The 17,941-nt window shown below is 39.1% G+C and overlaps 1 protein-coding gene and 1 long non-coding RNA gene across 2 annotated transcripts in view; one reads left to right on the forward strand and one right to left on the reverse strand.

Annotated features, from left to right (window-relative positions):
• Positions 1-17,941, reverse strand: part of ENPP3 (ectonucleotide pyrophosphatase/phosphodiesterase 3) — a 437,931-nt gene that overhangs the window by 413,454 nt on the left and 6,536 nt on the right. The window lies entirely within an intron of this gene.
• On the forward strand, positions 10,150-10,709 carry LOC128656657 (uncharacterized). Its single transcript, XR_008402040.1, has 2 exons — positions 10,150-10,315; positions 10,454-10,709. It is a non-coding gene; the product is annotated as an uncharacterized LOC128656657 (long non-coding RNA).

The following is a 17,941-nucleotide window of genomic DNA, read 5'->3' on the forward strand; positions in this document are numbered from 1 at the left end:
CCCTTAATGTGTTTCCAATGACTTGTTATACCACCTGCAGAGTATAAAATGTATGAGAAATTGCTTTATTAGGTTTGTGTTTCCCTTAAAGGGACATTGTACTTGCATTCAAACACTGTGCATGCTAATAGATCAGACAGTGGCGTGTTCCTCTGAGATTATGCAAACTGAATCATTGTCAGCGCAATATATGGTCTCTGAGCAGGTAGTGTATGAATGCAGGTGCATGAGGCATATGTATATATGATCCATGTACTGTAAACACTGAAACCATCATCACTTGTACTACAAGCAGTTTTGATAAAATAGGTACATTGGAAAAATGCTTCTTTTAAAAAGTAAAATGCAGTGATGTTCATTTAATTTTAATGTTCTATCTTTTTAATAAACAGTAAATAAAAAGATGGTAAACACACCTGAGCATATTACTGCAGTTGTACGGTTATCTGGATGTATTCTCTGATCTTTATACATTCTACATAACACTCATTTCCATAAAATTAAACTATTTGTTTTCTGTTTGTGCTACAAATTGCTTAATTGTACACACATTGTTTAAACTATTTTTTTTCAGAGATAATATAATACTATCTGGCAGCTTTAATTATCTGCTATGTAACTCTGGCCAGTAATCGTGAGTTGCTTGTATAACAAGGTTTCTGATATCCGAATCAGATCCGATCGATTTGTGACTGAAGTCCTGTTTTTTATCAGAACGTCCTGATCATGAGTCGTACTTTGTTCCAGTCATTACTTAAAAGGACACAAGTCAAAATAAAACATTTATGATTCAGAGAGAGCAGCAATTTTACAACTTTCCAATTTACTTCCATTAACAAATTGTGCACAGACTTTATATATTTACACTTTAGTTACCAGCTCCTACTGAGCATGTGCAAGAACTCACAGAATATACAAATATGCATTTGTGATTGGCTGATGGCTGTCACATGAGACAGGGGGGTGTAAAAAGAAATAACTTTGAAGTGTGTAAGAAGAAAATCTACTACTTATTGGAAATTCAGCCTACGTGCTATTGCATTGTCTTCTTATTTGCATTTGTTAATGATGCAAATATACTGTATTTACTGGTCCTTGCTCTTCTCCCAGTTTGATGCATTCAATTTAATCTTGTGATTGTAATTATAAACTGTCTTTATAGTTAAAGAGACATTAAAGTAAAAATTAAACGGTCATGATTCAGATAGAGCATTCTATTGTAAAAGACTTTTCAATTTACTTCTATTATAAAAAAAAGCCCCCGCTTAACCCCTTCTAATTATTGACCGGTCTCCTTACTTCCCTATCTTTCAAAATTATTGGAACGACTAGTCTATAATCGGCTAACTCAATTTCTCACAACTAACTCCTTACTTGATCCCCTACAATCTGGTTTTTGCCCTAAACACTCAACAGAAACCGCTCTTACTAACGTAACAAATTACCTGTTATCAGTTAAAGCAAAAGGCCACTACTCCTTACTAATTCTTCTTGACCTGTCCGCTGCTTTTGACACAGTTGACCATCCTCTCCTCCAAAAAATACATTCATTTGGCATCTGAGACACAGCCCTCTCCTGGTTTGTCCCATTTCTCTCAAACCGATCGTTTTCAGTTTCCTTTAACAATATGTCTTGTGATCTTATGCCTCTCTCAGTTAGAGTACCGTAAGGCTCTGGCATGGGTCCCTTGCTTTTCTCTCTCTATACATGCTCCCTTGGAAAACTTATAGCCTCCTTTGGATTCCAGTACCACTTATATGCTGATGATACCCAAATCTATCTTCTCTCTCCTGATATCTCTCCCTCTTTACTCAAACAGATTTCCAACTACTTCTCTGAAATTTCCTCTTGGATGTCTTCACACTACCTCCAACTCAATCTGTCCAAAACTGAGCTACTTCTTATTCCCCCCTCTTCGAGACATCCAACACCTGACATTTCTCTGATGGTTGGAGACTCTATTCTCAACACCTCACCCCAGGTCTGCTGTCTTGGGATCACACTTGACTCACATACAACCCACATATAAAAGTGCTTACTATATCCTGCCGTTCACACCTATGCAACATTTCTTGAATTCGTCCCTTCCTTACTCAAAAAAACTACAAAAAACATAATTTATGTAAGAACTTACATGATAAATTCATTTCTTTCATAGTGGCAAGAGTCCATGAGCTAGTGACGTATATGGGATATACATTCCTACCAGGAGGGGGCAAAGTTTCCCAAACCTCAAAATGCCTATAAATACACCTCCCACCTCACTTATACCTTAGTTTAATGTATAGCCAAGAAGTGAGGTGTATAAAAAGGAGTAAAAAGCATACAAAAAGAGGAACTGGAAAAAATAATGTGCTTTATAAAAAAAAATCATAACCACAAAAAATAGGGTGGGTCTCATGGACTCTTGCCACTATGAAAGAAATTAATTTTTATCAGGTAAGTTCTTACATAAATTATGTTTTATTTTATGTAAGTGGCAAGAGTCCATGAGCTAGTGACGTATGGGATATAATACCCAAGATGTGGAAGTCCACGAGTCACTAGAGAGGGAGCGATAAAATAAAACATCTATTTCCATTGAGAAATTAAATCCCCCCCCCCCAAAAAAAAAATTAAAATCAAAGGCATCAATCAAGCTGAGACAACTGCCTGAAGAACCTTTCTACCAAAGGCTGCTTCCGAAGAAGCCAACACATCAAAATGGTAAAATTTAGTAAAAGTATGCAAAGTAGACCAAGTTGCTGCTTTGCAAATTTGATCAACTAAAGCTTCATTCTTAAAAGCCCAAGAAGTGGCAACTGATCTAGTAGAATGAGCTGTAATTCGCTGATGCGGAGACTGCTCCGCCTCCAAATATGCTTTGTGAATCAAAAGTTTCAACCAAGATGCCAGAGAAATGGCAGGGGCTTTCTGACCTTTCCTGGTCTGAAACTTTTCTAGAATCCTCAACATAATATTTCAAAGCTCTTAACACATCCAAAGAACGTAAAGACCTTTCAAGAGTATTCTTAGGATTAGGACACAAAGAAGGAACAACAATTTCCTTATTGATGTTGTTAGAATTCACAACTTTAGGCAAAAATTTTAATAAAGTCCGCAAAACAGCTTTATCTTGATGGAAAATCAGATAAGGAGATTTACAAGAGAGAGCAGACAATTCAGAAACTCTTCTAGAATAGATAGTCAAAAGAAATAACACTTCCAAGAAAGTAATTTAATGTCCAGAGAATGCATAGGTGTAAAAGGAGGAGCCTGTAAAATCTTCAAAACCAAAATTGAGACTACAAGGAGGAGAAAAAGATTTAATAACAGGTTAATATGAATCAAAGCATGAACAAAACAGTGCATATCAGGAAGTTTAGCAATCTTTCTATGAAATAAGACAGAAAGAGCAGAAATTTGTAATTTCAAAGTATTTGCAGACAAACCTTTATCCAAACCATCCTGAAGAAACTGTAAAATCCTAGTAATTCTAAAAGAATGCCAAGAATACTCATGAGTTGAACACCATGAAATATAGGTTTTCCAAACCCGATAATAAATTCTCTTTGAAACAGACTTATGAGCCTGTATCATAGTGCTAATAACTGAGTCAGAGAAACCTCTATGACTAAGCACTAAGCGTTCAAATTCCATGCCTTCAAATTTAGAGATTTGATATCCTGATGGAAAAACGGCCCCTGAAACAGAAGGTCTGGCCTTAAAGGAAGTGACCAACGCTGGCAACTGGACATCCTTACAAGGTCCGCATACCAAAACTTGAGAGGCCAAGCTGGTGCTATCAGAAACACATAAGATCGTTCCATTATGATCTTGGAGATCACCCTTGGAAGTAGAACCAGAGGCGGAAAAATGTAAGCAGGTTGGTAGAAAACAAGGAACTGTTAGAGCATTCACCATCTCCGCCCTAAGGATCCTTGGACCCTGAAAGGTATCTGAAAAACTTCTTGTTTTGATGAGAGACCATCAGATCTATCTCTGGAAGACCCCACATCTGTACAAGATGAAATAAAAACACATCTGGATGGAGAGACCACTCCCCCGGATATAAAGTCTGAGGGCTGAGATAATCCCCTTCCCAATTGTCTACACCTGAGATATGAATCGCAGAAATTAGACAAGAGTTGGATTCCATCCAAGAAAGTATCTGAGATACTTCCTCCATAACTGAAGAACTGCGAGTCCCTCCTTGATGATTGACATATGCCACTGTTGTGATATTGTCTGTTTGAAAACAAATGTAAAAGTTCTCTCTTCAATAGAGGCCACGCCTGAAGAGCCCTGAAAACAGCATGGAGTCCTAAAATATTGAGTGGTAACCTCGCATCCTGAGGTTTCCAAACCCCTAGTGCTGTCAGAGAGTCTCAGACAGCTCCCCCGCCTGAAAAACTTGCATCTGTTGAAAATACAGTCCAGGTAGGGCGAACAAATGAGGCCCCCTGAACAATAATATGATAGTCCAACCACCAAATCAGAGAGAAAAGAGTGTTCAGATTTAAGTATATCAGTTGTGATATCTGAAAATAATCCCTGCACCTTTGGTGGAACATGCAAAGCTATAGAGGCCTCAAACGAAAATGAGCAAAGAGGATCGCACCTGATGCTGCAGTCATGAGACCTAAAACTTTCATGCATATAAGCACTGAAGGAAATAATAGAGACTGAAGGTTTAGACAAACTAAAATTAACTTGTCTCTAGTCTGTCAGAGAAAGAATCATAGATACTAAATCTTATCTGGAAACCTAAAAAGGTGACCCTTGTCTAAGGAATCAAGAAACTCTATTGTGAATTGATCCTCCAACCATGTCTTGAAGAAACCACACTAGTTGTTTCAAGTGAGATTCTGCTAAATGAAAAGATTAGAGCTAGTACCAATATATCGTCCAAATAAGGAAACACTGCAATACCCTGCTCTCTGATTACAGATAGAAAGGCACCGAGAATCTTTGAAAAGAATCTCTGAGCTGTTGCTAGCCCAAAAGGACGAGCGACAAATTGGTAATGCTTATCTAGAAAAGAGAATATAAGAAAACGATAGTGATCTGAATGAATTGGAATGTGAAAATAAGCGTCCTGTAAGTCTATCGTGGATATGAAGTAACCTTGCTGAATAAAAAGACAGAATAGTCGCTATAGTCACCATCTTGAAAGTTGGTAATCTTACAAAACAATTTAAAAATTTCAGATCCAGAACTGGTCTGAACGAATCTTCTTTCTTTGGGACAATGAATAGATTTGAATAGAAACCCAAACTTCGTTCCTGCAGAGGAACTGGAACCATCACCCCTGAAAACTCTAGATCTGAAACACATTTCTGAAAAACCTGAGCTTTCACAGGGTTTGTTGTAACATGGGAAAGAATCTTCCCATGAGAGGTTTTATTTGGAAACCTATTCGATACCCCTGAGAAAACAATATTCTGAATCCACTGGTTGTTGACAGTTGAACTGATTTAAGGGCCGCATCTTCATGCAGTCTTAGGGGCTGAAATTAGTTTTATTTATTTATAAGGCTTGAATTTATCCAAATTCGGAGTAAATCTCAAATTAGAGCCAGAGGCCCTAAGGCAATGAAAAAAACAATTTAGAGCCTAAAAATTACCCTTAGATTTCTTATTTTGGGGTAGAAAAAACTCCCTTTCCCCCAGTAATAGAGGAGATAATAAAATCCGATAGAAAACCTAAAAAAATTACTATCCTAAATAATAAGATAGTAATCTAAATTTAGACACCATATCAGAGATTTAAGCCATAAAACTTTTCTAGTAAAAATGGCTAAAAACAAAGATTTAAAATCAATTAAAATGACATAAAATATAGCATCACAAATTAAATGATTAGCATGTTAAAGTAAAAGAACAATGCTTAGACAATTCAGGATCTGATAACTAAACCGTCCAATCAAAAAGTTTAAACAGCAGCAACATCAGCCATAGAAATGGCAGGTTTAAAAATATAGCCAATATGTAAATATGCTTCTCTAAGATAGGAAACTTCCTATCAGGAGGATCCTTAAAAGAAGAAATATCTTCCATAGGATAGAATTCGCAAGAGTAGAAATAGCCCCACCTTAGGGACTTTTACCCAAAAACTCTAAATTAGCCATAGGTAAAGGATATAGCTTTGTAAACCTAGAAGAAAGGTAAAAAGAAGCACTAAGTTTAGATTCCTTATTAAACATATGATAGATAGCATCTAGAATAAGAAAAACTTCAAGAGTAGCCTCAGAAGCTTAAAAAAACAGAACTCAAACATTTGCTATACTTGTTATCAAGAGGACTAGAATCCTCAATACCCAAAGTAAACAATACTTCCTTAATAAAGAATGAATACATTCAATAGAAAGGTTGATTTATCAATATCAGTCTCTGAAGTAGGATCCTCTGAGTCAGAGAGAACCTCATAAGCAGAAATACTTCAGTATGCTGTCGATCAATACAAACTTCATTAGATTTATGAGAAGTTAGGTGAGATCTTTTACGTTAATTAGAAGGCGGCATAGCAGTCATAGCCTTCTCTATGTCTGTAGCAATATAATCCTTTATATCTACAGGAATATAATTTACATTAGACTGTGAAGGTTTAACAGTAGATGTATGTGTACTATAGAAACATTATCAGTATGAAATAATATAACATAACAAGTGCCACATATTTGAGCTGAAGAAATAAAATCAGCTAACAATATACACACTTAGCTTTGGTAGAAATTGTGTACAAAAATAAAAAGTACTAGGGAGCGCTTAAAAGAGCTTAAGAGTATCTAATAACAAATAATTTAAATTATCGTTTAAAATAGATTGTATTATTTGTAACCTACAAGCGCAGAAGATTAACCACAAATGTAGATGCAAATATAATCTAGTAACTTAAAGGTTTAAACCACAAATAAATAAATAAAGATCAATAAAGGTGCCGGTTACAATAGATACATTTAATCAAAATTCAATTGGGAACATTACATGTATTATTAAAAAACTTTCAAAACATACCACAATTAATATACAATTTTATTACATATAATATTTCATCTAGGTCGACCTAGTAAAATAAATGTCTATACAATATAGATAAAAATAAAACAATAAAAACAATGATCAAAACACAGTTAATATAATTACAATAACTGCTAAACTAAACCTAAATGTTAATGCCTGTAAAAAGCTGGAACGACTCAAGATTAAATATTAACACTGACTAATCGTCCCAAAAGTGTGTACAAAACATACAGCCTAAACAGCGTCAGTATATAGCTGATATCCACCCCTCAAGCGGACAGTGTGGACACTGACTAATCGTATCAGAGACTGTGGGTATAGAACAAACAGTCTATTAATGGAGTCAGCGTATAACCGGTGAAAGCCCCACAAGTCTTTGTATCAATGTACAGGAACTCTGATATTGACGTCCGGAGTCTTATTAACAGTTGACAATGTACTCCTATGGACGAAGAGTTCTTTTAGTGCAATATCAGGACTACGTATTTCAAAAGTATATCCATACTCACATCTCAATTTAAGAACATCAGTGTCAAATTATACAGTGCACCGATCGTGCCATGTACCTCCCACAAGGTGAATCTCTCAGGTAACAAACGGAAGTACTTGAAGTTATGTTAAACTAGATTCGGCTGGAAACCCAGTGAAAAACACCAGTTCTATTTTACGGGTTAGATTGTCAATACAAAACTAAACACCCAAGACCCACCTGAGTGGTCACACTGCTGTATCACCGTTAAGGGTTATTTCGCCAGAATCTGTAATTTAGATATAGAAGCTCCCTCAATAGGAGAGGCAGTAAGAGCAACGCATTTCAAAACCATAGTTTCTTTTTCAAGCTCATATCAGGTGTATCTGCCCATCTCCTTTTAAACCAGACCTGCAATTCCTATTGGTTAAATCCCACCTGTGTATAATTAAAGGAACATACCATAATACATGTTTTCCCCTAACCTCATACAGCGTTCATAATGTAATATCACAGAAAGAAATAACATTGCAAGAAAAAACATCCAAAATTTGGTTACAAAAAAGGAAAGTTAGTTAGACATATATAAATACAATATAATACACACAAATAAATACATAGGTAAAATCAATACACATTTCACAGCAAAAGAAAATTTGACTGCAAACAAATAACAGCCAAAAAATCCGGCACCTTCATAATCAATAACATCACTAAAACAACCACTAAATAAAATAAAATCCTTAATATTTCTTATAAATATTAAAAACACAATTTTATATAAAATTCACTAATCATTTTTCTAATATATGAAAATAAACACCTTAACCCAAGTAGTATTTATTAATTAATTTTCTTTAAAAATATCTATATTTAAAGATATTTAACGCTATAAAAAACTTCATTAACATACATCTCTAAAAAAATTCATATAACTACGTACAAAAAATCTAAAAAAGAACTCTATAAAAGTTCTTTTTTAGATTCTTTTTTAGATTTTTTTCTTCTTTTTTAGATTCTTTTTTAGATCTTTTTTAGATTTTTTTACGTAGTTATATGATTTTTTTTAGAGATGTATGCTAATGAAGTTTTATATAGCGTTAAATATCTTTAAATATAGATATCTTTAAATATAGATATTTTTAAAGAAAATCCATAACCAAAATAATTCTTGAACTGCCTAACTCACTGCTGCAACTGCAACCGATGTGACAAGCTACTCCAACCTTATGTCTCTGCACCATAAACCTGTAGACTGCAAGCTCTCCGGAGCAGGGCCCTCTTTCTCCTGTACTAGATTTGTTTAGTTTTATGTTTTGTATTTTATCAAATCCTATCATTGCACTACGGAATTTTGCGGCGCTATACAAATAAATGATAATAATAATAATCACCAGCTCCTACTGAGCATGTGCAAGAGTTCACAGTGTATACATATAGTCTATGATTTGTTGATGGCTGTCACATGATATGGGGAAAGGGAAATTAAAGAAATTTTTAAAATGTGTCAAAAAATCTACTGCTCATTTGAAATTTAGATTGAGTTTTGTTGCATTATGTTATGCATATGTTAATTATGCAATTTTATGGTATTTACTGGTCCTTTAACTTTTTGTTTTCCTTGATTTTATTAAGCTAATGGTCTTGCTTTGCTAGTTTATTATTAGATGCTCTTCAAAATGTATCCAACTGATTTATGGATATGAAGGATCAAATTACCCCCAAAAAACATCAGCAGGTGATAAACACATGTATTTTCATTTGTTCTCCTTTTATCAAATATAGGAGGAAGAAAGACGAGAAGGAAGGGGAGAACGAAATTGAATTAATTCTAAAGCTTATTTCAAATTCCTTGTGCTGCAAAAGGCTTCAGGTTTTTAGATAAGCCATTCACAGCCATAAATTCAAACATGCACATTAAAGGAACAGTAAAGTCATAATTAAACATTCATGATTTAGACAGAGCATACAATTTAAACAACTTTCCAATTTACTTCTCTTATTTAATTTGCTTCCTTCCCTTGTTATCCTTTGATGAAAAGTTTATCTAGGTAAGCTCAGAACCAGCAAAGAACCTAGGTTCTAGCAAAGGGCGTATCATGGCCTAGGCACACAAGGCACTGTCCTAAGGTGGCAGATTTGGGGATGCGGCAGACCCAGCTGATTATATGCCTGCGGTTCAAAGGGGAACTAGGAGAGCACACATGCTTTTTAAAAGATTAGATGCATTTTTTTCTTTTTTAATATGGAAATTCTTTTTTATATGTTTCAATTGTGGCAGTCTGGGGGAGAGAGCTGTAATAGTTATTTAGTACGGGTGGCAGGAGCTAGTGTCAGGAGCGGGAGCATCTCAGTCTGTGGCTTGTGACAGAGGATTTCAGAGGGACAGAGTCGAAGCGCACAGCAGTAAGGTAAGTAGGCTTGTGACTAAGAGGATTTCAGAAGGACAGAGTCGAAGCGCACAGCAGTAAGGTAAGTAGGCTTTTGCTTTAGAAAGCAAACATCAGTACACCATTCCTTATCTAGTTAGCTAGTTTGGAACTTGGTGCCCTCCCTGCCGTTCCAGCACACAGCACCTCAGTGACCAGCAGGCTCAGCAGTGGATCTATCCCCCCCCCCTTTGCCTTTCCCTGATGTGAGTTATTTACATCTTGTCAGCTAACACACAACACACAGAAGAGAGAGGTAACAGGGGAGGTCAGTGCAGTAGAATAAAGTTGTTGTGAAAGTTACGCTGCCTTCCTTTCCTGCTCTCGGTCTGACCAGATAAGACCCCCTCCTCCTGCTGATTTAGGTTCACTGAGCCTTACAGAGTTGCAGAACATAACTTCTGCTGTTACTTAGGTGAGACTTCTCAACATTCTATTAACTTATTTTAACCCTTTGCTACCAGTGGCAGATATTTGTAAAAATACAGCACAATTGCCAGTTATTTGCTAATATTATAATCATTTTCCTGTATGTTTTATGGTTTAATTGCAGATGTGCAAGTGGTTTGTGATATGTAAACTTTCTGATCCAAGAGCGGCTTACAGTGCAGAAATAGTAATATGTCACAATACAAGAAATGGAATACTCAGCTTTCATAACAAGCCTTGTTGCAAGAGGCACTTGAGGGGATGTCATTTGCTATTTTACCTGAAAACGCCTTGCAGCCCAGAATGATTGTGCTTAATGTTTACAGAATAAGTGTATTCAAAATTATAAAAATATGAAATAAAAACAAAAATAAAGGAAACATCCTCATAAAATGCTTCTATTCCTGGGCTGTGTGTGAGTGTGTATGAATGTGTATGAGAGTGTTTAAGTGTGTGTGAGAGTGTGTAAGTGTATGTGAGAGTGTGTAAGTGTGTGAGGGGAAATGGTAGTGCCTCTGAGAGAGTGTATGAGATATAGGGTGGAATAGTGTTTGTGTGTCTGTGAGAGTGTAAGAGTTTGTGAGTGAAAGTGTGTGTCAAACAGTCTGTGGTCAATATTTACTTTGGGATTGCCATGAAAGATAAATAATGTCATGCTACACCCTGGCCAAAAAAAATATCAAAGTTGAAAATGGCCTTAAAAGCTAGGATGGTGGTGGTGGTGGGGAAGTAGGGGGGAAGCAGAATTTGGAGTGCCTAGGGCAGCACAAAACCTAAATACACCACTGGTTCTAGCTGCTGATTGGTGGCTGCATATATATACCAATTGTCATTGGCTCACCCATGTGTTCAGTTAGAAACCAGTAGTGCATTGATGCTCCTTCAACAAATGATACCAAGAAAATAAAACAAATTTGATAATAGAAGTAAACTAGAAAATTGTTTAAAATTGTATGTTCTACCTAAATTTTGAAAGAAACATTTGGGGTTTAATGTCGCTTTAAACATTAGTTTCCAACCTTTTAAGCACTTTTGAAATTCATGTCAAAACTTTTGATTTACATTTAGATATCCATGTGACTCCCCAGTGATACAGCGGTACACACGTTAAGATACAGTTACCTAAGAAGAATATACGTTAACATTATAACGGAAACAGGTACCGGGCGGTGAGACAGATATAATTCTTAAGCAGCCTCTTCTCTAGTCAGTTGAGGTGTGGGACTGGACACTGCTGGATTCCTATCTGCTGACTGACTCCTGCCCTAAGGCATCCCTGGACTCTCCCTGGTGAGACGAGGATTCGCCCCTGTGATCATATCCATTTGGTCTACCGGACGACAAGTGGTTCCGGACTGCTGTTTTTGCACATCTGTGCTCTACATCTCGTGAGTAGGATTCTTTTGTGCTCCTAGTTTGTTTTATCATTTACCATCTGATCTGCACCATGTGGCGCCCTCTATTTTGATTTCTCTAGATTACATAACCATAATATATCTGTCTATAATTTGCGTGTGTCACAGTGGCAAGGCAAACCTCCTTATTTACCCTTGTAAGGGATTATCAATTAGCGCCACTAAGTTCCCATATAGGGTAAAGAACACTAAGCAAAAAATACCCCGGTAGTAAGTATTAAACTAAATGCCAATAAAGGCCAACATCTAACATCTAACAATTAAAGTAACTATTTTCTGATTATTTTAAAACGAGGAGAGAAGCAGTGCGAACTCCTGACGCGCGCTTCGCAACTGCTTTTTCAAAGGCTTTTGAAAAAGCAGATGCTGGTCTTTAAACTGCTAGTAGTTGTATGTTCTCCAAACCCTGGGGGTCTTTGCGGCTCATAACGTTTATATAAGATAGGGTGGATAAAAGTCTTTTTATCTCACCTCACTCCTGTCACGGAGACTAGATATTACATACAGACCGGTAAAATTGTAATAGGTTCAGGTTCACTCTGAACCTATTTATGCCTAGCATCTCACCCTTTATAGTTCTAACATTTGACATATGTGATTTTCAGGTCTTTTTCCTGATTGGAGAGAAAGCAGTGATCTCTGAATTTTGTTATGTTTTTATACATCCTTTATATATTAGCTTAATGGTGGCATAGTCCACAACCCTTTTTTAATATTGTTATTAAACGTTATGTTTTATTTTAGTAAAATTGAATTCCCTTCTTTCCATACCGTACTCCACTCCATGATATAACACAGTATTACAACCAGTACGATCAGATGGCAGCTCCAGTTGTGGCTACTTTTCCCTGGTGGGGTTTACAGATTGAGTTTTGTGTCCCCCGCGGCAGTAGCAGGTGCTGCAGCTCGGCACTGTCTTGTGTGCAGCTGCTTTCAGGACCCAATTCATGTAGACAGCGCTGCACTCAGGGGCTAAGCCTCTGCCAGGAGGGGGCGTGTCCTGTGTGGGTATCTCACGTGAATCACACGGCAGCTGCCATTCACTAGAGCTTAGTGAAGGAGGGTTTTCTACAACCTGATTGGGTAAATGAAGAGGGCGTGGGTGTGGACTGTCACAAAACAGAATTTATGCTTACCTGATAAATTACTTTCTCCAACGGTGTGTCCGGTCCACGGCGTCATCCTTACTTGTGGGATATCTCTTCCCCAACAGGAAATGGCAAAGAGTCCCAGCACAGCTGGCCATATAGTCCCTCCTAGGCTCCGCCCACCCCAGTCATTCGACCGACGGACAGGAGGAAATATATATAGGAGAAACCATATGGTACCGTGGTGACTGTAGTTAGAGAAAATAATTCATCAGACCTGATTAAAAAACCAGGGCGGGCCGTGGACCGGACACACCGTTGGAGAAAGTAATTTATCAGGTAAGCATAAATTCTGTTTTCTCCAACATTGGTGTGTCCGGTCCACGGCGTCATCCTTACTTGTGGGAACCAATACCAAAGCTTTAGGACACGGATGAAGGGAGGGAGCAAATCAGGTTACCTAAACGGAAGGCACCACGGCTTGCAAAACCTTTCTCCCAAAAATAGCCTCCGAAGAAGCAAAAGTATCAAATTTGTAAAATTTGGCAAAAGTGTGCAGTGAAGACCAAGTCGCTGCCTTACATATCTGGTCAACAGAAGCCTCGTTCTTGAAGGCCCATGTGGAAGCCACAGCCCTAGTGGAGTGAGCTGTGATTCTTTCAGGAGGCTGCCGCCCGGCAGTCTCATAAGCCAATCGGATGATGCTTTTAAGCCAAAAGGAAAGAGAGGTAGAAATCGCTTTTTGACCTCTCCTTTTACCAGAATAAACAACAAACAAGGAAGATGTTTGTCTGAAATCTTTTGTAGCCTCTAAATAGAATTTTAGAGCACGGACTACGTCCAAATTGTGTAACAAACGTTCCTTCTTTGAAACTGGATTCGGACATAAAGAAGGTACAACTATCTCCTGGTTAATATTTTTGTTAGAAACAACCTTAGGAAGAAAACCAGGCTTAGTACGCAAAACCACCTTATCTGCATGGAACACCAGATAGGGCGGAGAACACTGCAGAGCAGATAACTCTGAAACTCTTCTAGCAGAAGAAATTGCATCTGCATGCCCTGCTCTCAAAAAACATAATTTATGCTTACCTGATAAATTCCTTTCTTCTGTTGTGTGATCAGTCCACGGGTCATCATTACTTCTGGGATATAACTCCTCCCCAACAGGAAATGCAAGAGGATTCACCCAGCAGAGCTGCATATAGCTCCTCCCCTCTACGTCAGTCGCAGTCATTCGACCAAGAATCAACGAGAAAGGAGTAACCAAGGGTGAAGTGGTGACTGGAGTATAATTTAAGAAATATTTACCTGCCTTAAAAACAGGGCGGGCCGTGGACTGATCACACAACAGAAGAAAGGAATTTATCAGGTAAGCATAAATTATGTTTTCTTCTGTTATGTGTGATCAGTCCACGGGTCATCATTACTTCTGGGATACCAATACCAAAGCAAACGTACACGGATGACGGGAGGGATAGGCAGGCTCATTATACAGAAGGAACCACTGCCTGAAGAACCTTTCTCCCAAAAATAGCCTCCGAAGAAGCAAAAGTGTCAAATTTGTAAAATTTGGAAAAAGTATGAAGCGAAGACCAAGTTGCAGCCTTGCAAATCTGTTCAACAGAGGCCTCATTCTTAAAGGCCCAAGTGGAAGCCACAGCTCTAGTGGAGTGAGCTGTAATTCTTTCAGGAGGCTGCTGTCCAGCAGTCTCATAGGCTAAACGTATTATGCTACGAAGCCAAAAAGAGAGAGAGGTAGCAGAAGCTTTTTGACCTCTCCTCTGTCCAGAATAAACGACAAACAGGGAAGAAGTTTGACGAAAATCTTTAGTTGCCTGCAAGTAGAACTTGAGGGCACGAACTACATCCAGATTGTGTAGAAGACGTTCCTTCTTTGAAGAAGGATTTGGACACAAGGATGGAACAACAATCTCTTGATTGATATTCCTGTTAGTGACTACCTTAGGTAAGAACCCAGGTTTAGTACGCAGAACTACCTTGTCTGAGTGAAAAATCAGATAAGGAGAATCACAATGTAATGCTGATAACTCAGAGACTCTTCGAGCCGAGGAAATAGCCATTAAAAACAGAACTTTCCAAGATAACAATTTTATATCAATGGAATGAAGGGGTTCAAACGGAACACCCTGTAAAACGTTAAGAACTAAGTTTAAACTCCATGGTGGAGCAACAGCTTTAAACACAGGCTTGATCCTAGCTAAAGCCTGACAAAAGGCCTGGACGTCTGGATTTTCTGACAGACGCCTGTGTAACAAGATGGACAGAGCTGAAATCTGTCCCTTTAATGAACTAGCCGATAAACCCTTTTCTAAGCCTTCTTGTAGAAAGGACAATATCCTAGGGATCCTAACCTTACTCCAGGAGTAACGTTTGGATTCGCACCAGTATAGGTATTTACGCCATATTTTATGGTAAATCTTTCTGGTAACAGGCTTCCTAGCCTGTATCAGGGTATCAATAACCGACTCAGAAAAACCACGCTTTGATAAAATCAAGCGTTCAATTTCCAAGCAGTCAGCTTCAGAGAAGTTAGATTTTGATGTTTGAACGGACCCTGTATCAGAAGGTCCTGTCTTAGAGGTAGAGACCAAGGCGGACAGGATGACATGTCCACTAGATCTGCATACCAAGTCCTGCGTGGCCATGCAGGTGCTATTAGAATCACTGATGCTCTCTCCTGTTTGATTTTGGCAATCAATCGAGGAAGCAGCGGGAAGGGTGGAAACACATAAGCCATCCCGAAGTTCCAAGGTGCTGTCAAAGCATCTATCAGAACCGCTCCCGGATCCCTGGATCTGGACCCGTAGTGAGAAAGTTTGGCGTTCTGGCGAGACGCCATGAGATCTATCTGTGGTCTGCCCCAACGTCGAAGTATTTGGGCAAAGACCTCCGGATGAAGTTCCCACTCCCCCGGATGAAAAGTCTGGCGACTCAAGAAATCCGCCTCCCAGTTCTCCACTCCCGGGATGTGGATTGCTGACAGGTGGCAAGAGTGAGACTCTGCCCAGCGAATTATCTTTGATACTTCCATCATTGCTAGGGAGCTTCTTGTCCCTCCCTGATGGTTGATGTAAGCTACAGTCGTGATATTGTCCGACTGAAACCTGATGAACCCCCGAGTTGTTAATTGGGGCCAAGCCAGAAGGGCATTGAGAACTGCTCTCAATTCCAGAATGTTTATTGGAAGGAGACTCTCCTCCTGATTCCATAATCCCTGAGCCTTCAGAGAATTCCAGACAGCGCCCCAACCTAGTAGGCTGGCGTCTGTTGTTACAATTGTCCAGTCTGGCCTGCTGAATGGCATCCCCCTGGACAGGTGTGGCCGATGAAGCCACCATAGAAGAGAATTTCTGGTCTCTTGATTCAGATTCAAAGTAGGGGACAAATCTGAGTAATCCCCATTCCACTGACTTAGCATGCATAATTGCAGCGGTCTGAGGTGTAGGCGTGCAAAAGGTACTATGTCCATTGCCGCTACCATTAAGCCGATCACCTCCATGCATTGAGCTACTGACGGGTGTTGAATGGAATGAAGGACACGGCATGCATCTTGAAGCTTTGTTAACCTGTCTTCTGTCAGGTAAATCTTCATTTCTACAGAATCTATAAGAGTCCCCAAGAATGGAACTCTTGTGAGAGGAAAAAGAGAACTCTTCTTTTCGTTCACTTTCCATCCATGCGACCTTAGAAATGCCAGAACTAACTCTGTATGAGACTTGGCAGTTTGAAAGCTTGAAGCTTGTATTAGAATGTCGTCTAGGTACGGAGCTACCGAAATCCCTCGCGGTCTTAGTACCGCCAGAAGGGCACCTAGAATCTTTGTGAAGATTCTTGGGGCCGTAGCCAATCCGAATGGAAGAGCTACAAACTGGTAGTGCCTGTCTAGGAAGGCAAACCGTAGATACCGGTGATGATCTTTGTGGATCGGTATGTGAAGGTAAGCATCTTTTAAATCCACTGTGGTCATGTACTGACCCTTTTGGATCATGGGCAAGATTGTCCGAATAGTTTCCATTTTGAACGATGGAACTCTTAGGAATTTGTTTAGAATCTTTAAATCTAAGATTGGTCTGAAAGTTCCCTCTTTTTTGGGAACCACAAACAGGTTTGAGTAGAACCCTTGTCCTTGTTCCGACCGCGGAACCGGACGGATCACTCCCATTAATAACAGATCTTGTATACAGCGTAGAAACGCTTCTTTCTTTATCTGGTTTGTTGACAACCTTGACAGATGAAATCTCCCTCTTGGGGGAGATAATTTGAAGTCTAGAAGGTATCCCTGAGATATGATCTCTAGCGCCCAGGGATCCTGAACATCTCTTGCCCAGGCCTGGGCGAAGAGAGAAAGTCTGCCCCCCACTAGATCCGGTCCCGGATCGGGGGCTCTCGGTTCATGCTGTCTTTGGGGCAGCAGCAGGTTTCCTGGCCTGTTTGCCCTTGTTCCAGGACTGGTTAGGCTTCCAGCCTTGCCTGTAACGAGCAACAGCTCCTTCCTGTTTTGGTGCAGTGGAGGTTGATGCTGCTCCTGTTTTGAAATTCCGAAAGGGACGAAAATTAGACTGTCTAGCCTTAGCTTTGGCTTTGTCTTGAGGTAGGGCGTGGCCCTTACCTCCTGTAATGTCAGCGATAATTTCTTTCAAACCGGGCCCAAATAAAGACTGCCCCTTGAAAGGTATATTAAGTAATTTGGACTTAGAAGTAACATCAGCTGACCAGGATTTTAGCCACAGTGCCCTACGTGCCTGTATGGCGAATCCTGAGTTCTTAGCCGTAAGTTTGGTTAAATGTACTACGGCCTCCGAAATGAATGAATTAGCTAGTTTAAGGACTCTGAGCCTGTCCATAATGTCGTCTAGCGTAGATGAACTAAGGTTCTCTTCCAGAGACTCAATCCAAAATGCTGCCGCAGCCGTAATCGGCGCGATACATGCAAGGGGTTGCAAAATAAAACCTTGTTGAACAAACATTTTCTTAAGGTAACCCTCTAATTTTTTATCCATTGGATCTGAAAAAGCACAGCTATCCTCCACCGGGATAGTGGTACGCTTAGCTAGAGTAGAAACTGCTCCCTCCACCTTAGGGACC

This window comes from Bombina bombina, chromosome 4 (assembly GCF_027579735.1).
Source record: "Bombina bombina isolate aBomBom1 chromosome 4, aBomBom1.pri, whole genome shotgun sequence".
Classification (NCBI taxonomy): Eukaryota; Metazoa; Chordata; class Amphibia; order Anura; family Bombinatoridae; genus Bombina; species Bombina bombina.